The sequence below is a fragment of the Rhinopithecus bieti genome, unplaced genomic scaffold, assembly GCF_001698545.2.
Source record: "Rhinopithecus bieti isolate Rb0 unplaced genomic scaffold, ASM169854v2 scaffold_5153, whole genome shotgun sequence".
In the NCBI taxonomy this organism is placed as follows: Eukaryota; Metazoa; Chordata; class Mammalia; order Primates; family Cercopithecidae; genus Rhinopithecus; species Rhinopithecus bieti.
The window spans coordinates 958647-963059 of NW_016804751.1; the positions used below are offsets into that span (position 1 = coordinate 958647).

At 40.7% G+C, this 4413-nt stretch overlaps 1 pseudogene; it reads left to right on the top strand.

Moving 5' to 3' along the window:
• The first annotated feature begins 2755 nt into the window (after positions 1-2755).
• On the top strand, positions 2756-3303 carry LOC108528534 (putative zinc finger protein 724; annotated as a pseudogene).
• The last annotated feature ends 1110 nt before the right edge of the window (positions 3304-4413 follow it).

Consider the following 4413-nt stretch of genomic DNA (forward strand, 5'->3'; position numbering starts at 1 on the left):
AAGAGGCTGGCATCTCCTTCTCTCTCTCTTTCCTCCACTCTCACCATGTAATTTGTGCTCCCCTTCTCCTTCCTCCATGATTGGAAGCTTCTTGAGGTCATTAACAGAAACAAAGGCTGGTACCATGCTTCGTGCACAGCCTGCAGGACAGTGAGCCAAATAAACCCTTGTTATTTATAAAATACTCAGCTTTAGGTATTCCTCTATAGCAGTGCAAACAAACTAAGACAAATGCCTACATCAAAAAATGCCTACATCAAAAAAGTAGAAAGATTCCAAATAAACGTTCTAACAATGGACCAAAAGGAACTAGAAAAGCATGAAGAAGCCAAACCCAAACTGAAAGAAGGAAGGAAATAACAAGGATCAGGTCATAACACAATGAAACAGATTAAAAATCAATATAAAGGATCAACAAAATGAAAAGTTGGTTCTTTGAAAAGGTAAACTAAATTAATAAACCAGTTGTTAGACTAGCCAAGAAAAAAAGAAAGAAGACTCCCTTCCCCCAAAAACCCAGAAACGAAAAAGGAAACATTACAACTGATACCACAGAAATACAAAACATCATCAGAACATTCCATACCTCTATCAGAACATCTCATGTGCTCTATAAATGTATACACATACCATGTACCCACAAGAATTTTTAAAAATATTTAATCAGAGACTATTATGAACAACTATACACTAACAAACTGGAAAACTGAGAAGAAATGCATAAATTCCTGGACACATATAACCTACCAAAAATAAATCACCAAGAAATATATAGAAAACCTGAATAGACTGATAATGAGTATTGAGATTGTCTGAGTAACAAAAAGTCTTTCAACAAAGGTAAGTTTAGGAACAGATGGCTTCACTGCCAAATTCTACCAAAGTTTCTTTTCTTTACATAAAATTGTTTTGAGACAAGTTCTTGTTATGTTGCCCAGGCTAGTGTCAAGTTCCTGGGCTCACAAGATCCTCCTGTTTCAGCCTCCTAAGTAGCTGGTACTTCAGGAACATGCCACATGCCTGGCTCAAATTCTACCAAACTTTCAAAAAAGAACTAACACCAATTTTTCTGAAATGATTCCAAAAAGTTTAAGAGGAAGAAATTCTCCCTAACTCATTCTATGAAGCCAGCATTAACCTGATACCAAACCAGACAAAGACATAACAAAAAAAAACTACGGTCTAGACCTACCCAACATTCCTCATGAAAGTAGATGCAAAGAAGGCTGGATGCAGTGACTCACGCCTGTAATCCTAGCACTTTGGGAGGCTGAGGTGGGCAGATCACGAGGTCAGGAGATCAAGACTATCGTGGCTAACATGGTGAAACTCCGTCTCTACTAAAAATACAAAAAAAATTAGCTGGGCGTGGTGTCAGGTGCCTGTAGTCCCAGCTACTCGGGAGGCTGAGGCAGGAGAATGGTGTGAACCCGGGAGGTGAAGCTTGCAGTGAGCCGAGATCGCCACTGCACTCCAGCCTGGGGGACAGAGCGAGACTCTGCCTCAAAGAAAAAAAAAAAAAAAAAAAGATGGAAAAATTATCAATAAAATACTAGCAAACCAAATTCAACAGCACATCAAAGAAACAATAAAAATACACTATACTAAAGTGGGATTTCTTACAGGGATGCAAGGGTAGTTCAACATATGCAAGACAATAAACACGATACATCGCGTCAACAGAATGAAAGACAGAAATCACATGATCACCTCAGTAGATACAAAAAAAGCATTTGATAAAATCCAACATCTCATCATGATAAAAACTCTCAACAAACTAGGCATAGAAGGAACACGCCTCAACATTATAAAGGCCAGATATAACAAACCCATGACTATTATCATATTGAATGGGGAAAGCCCGAGAGTCTTTTCTGTAAGAACTGGAACAAGACAGAATGCCCATTTTCACGACTTTTTTTTTTTTTTTTTTTTGAGACGGAGTCTCACTCTGTTGCCCAGGCTGGAGTGCAGTGGCCGGATCTCAGCTCACTGCAAGCTCCGCCTCCCGGGTTCACGCCATTCTCCTGCCTCAGCCTCCCGAGTAGCTGGGACTACAGGTGCCCGCCACCTCGTCCGGCTAGTTTTTTTTTTTGTATTTTTTTTTTAGTAGAGACGGGGTTTCACAGTGTTAGCCAGGATGGTCTCGATCTCCTGACCTCGTGATCCGCCCGTCTCAGCCTCCCAAAGTGCTGGGATTACAGGCTTGAGCCACCGCGCCCGGCCTTTCACCACTTTTATTCAACGTATTACTGGATGTTCTATCCAGAGTAGTCAAGCAAGAAAATGAAATAAAAGGCAAGAGAGTCCACCAAAAAATTCCGATTTAACTTTTTAAATTTAGTAAAGTTGCAGGATACAAAAATCAGTAGCATGTCTATACACCAATAATGAAATACTTGAGAAAAAAAATCAAGAATGCAATTTCATTTACAATAGCCACAAAAGTAAAATACCTAAGGATAAATTTAACCGAAGAGGTGAAAGATCTCTATAAGGAAAACCAAACACGCTGTTGAAAGAAATTGAAGCAGATACAAACAAATGGAAAGGCATCCCCTGCTCATGGATTGGAAGGATTATGATCATTAAAATGATCATACTGCCCAAAGCAATCTTCAGATTCAATGTACTCTTTTTTATAATAACAATGTAGACTTCTCTGTGTCCTCTGCCTCTAGAGATACAGCCTCTGTGGCCTGCAGGTGTTGGGAGATGCACAACTAAGACACCAGGACCCCCTGGAAGCCTAGAAATGGGACCAATGACATTTATGGACGTGGCTATAGAATTCTATCTGGAGGAGTGGCAATGCCTAAATACAGCACAGCGTAATTTTTGTAGAAATGTGATGTTAGATGCTGGGTGCGATGGCTCATGCCTGTAATCCCAGCACTTTGGGAGGCTAAGCCGGGAAGATCACGACGTGAGGAGATCGAGACCATTCTGGCTAACACAGTGAAACCCCGTCTCTACTACAAAAATACAAAAAAAAAAAAAAAAAAAAAAACATTTGCTGGGTGTGGTGGCAGGCGCCTGTAGTCCCAGCTGCTTGGGAGGCTGAGGCAGGAGAATGGCGTGAACCCAGGAGGCAGAGCTTACAGTGAGCCAACGTCGCGCCACTGCACTCCAGCCTGGGGGACAGAGTGAGACTCCATCTCAAAAAAAAAAAAAAGAAAGAGAAAGAAATGTCATGTTAGAGAACTACAGAAACCTGGTCTTCCTTAGTATTGCTGCCTCTGAGCCAGACCTAATCAACTGTCTGGAGAAAGAAAAAGAGCCCTGGAATATGAAGAGACATGAGATGGTAGTGGAACCCCAAGCTCGGTGAGCCCAAGTACAACAGATCACACAGGTGAGAGGTCCAAAGTTTAAAAAAAAAAAAAAAAAAAAAGCCAGGCAAAGTCCAGCAAGATGAGGACTATGTGATGGTTAATACTGAGTGTCAACTTAATTGGATTGAAGGATACAAAGTATTGATCCTGGGTGTGTCTGTCAGGGTGTTGCCAAAGGAGATTTAACATTTGAGTCAGTGGGCTGGGAAAGGCAGACCTATTCTTAATCTGGGTGGGCACAATCTAATCAACTGCCAGCACAGCTAAAATATAAAGCAGGCAGAAAAATGTAAAAATAGAGGCTGGCCTATCCTCCCAGCCTACATCTTTCTGTCATGCTGGATGCTTCCTGCCCTCGAACATCGGACTCCAAGTTCTTCAGTTTTGGAACTCGGACTGGCTCTCCTTGCTTCTCAGCCTGCAGGAGCAAGCTATTGTGGGGCCTTGTGATCATGTGAGTTAATACTTAATAAATTCCTCTCTCTCTCTCTCTCTCTCTCTGTCTCTCTCTCTCTCTCTCTCTCTATATATATATATATATTACAGAATATATATACATATATTCCATCAGTTCTGTCCCTCTAGAGAACCCTGACTAATACAGATTGGGCACCAGGAGTGGTTCTAGAGGAACAGAATATTAAAGATGGGGTTCCTTCATTGGTTCGGGGCTTTCTGGAGTTGGCTGCTTAATATGATTAGACTAAAAAATGCTAAGGACTCTACTTCTAATAATATAGAGAACACTGATCGTCCTTGGCATAAACTGTTTAGAGAATTATGCAAAATAAATGCATTTGACACTCCTGATTCATCACTTATGAGAGGCAAGGAGTTTAGTGACTTCATACATAATACCTTTGACCATATGTGGAAAACCAAGGAACTTAATGAAGCTGGTTATTTGCTCCTAAGTTCAATGGACAAAATGATGAAATAAAATGATGAATTCAGGTATTCTAAATCCCAGCTTCAGAAACAAATAATGAGCCTCAAATCTGTTAAGATTGCCCTGAGCAAGAGTCTTATCTTCTGTAGCGAAAGAACTGAAATTGTGGAAACACAGACACAAGCTCTT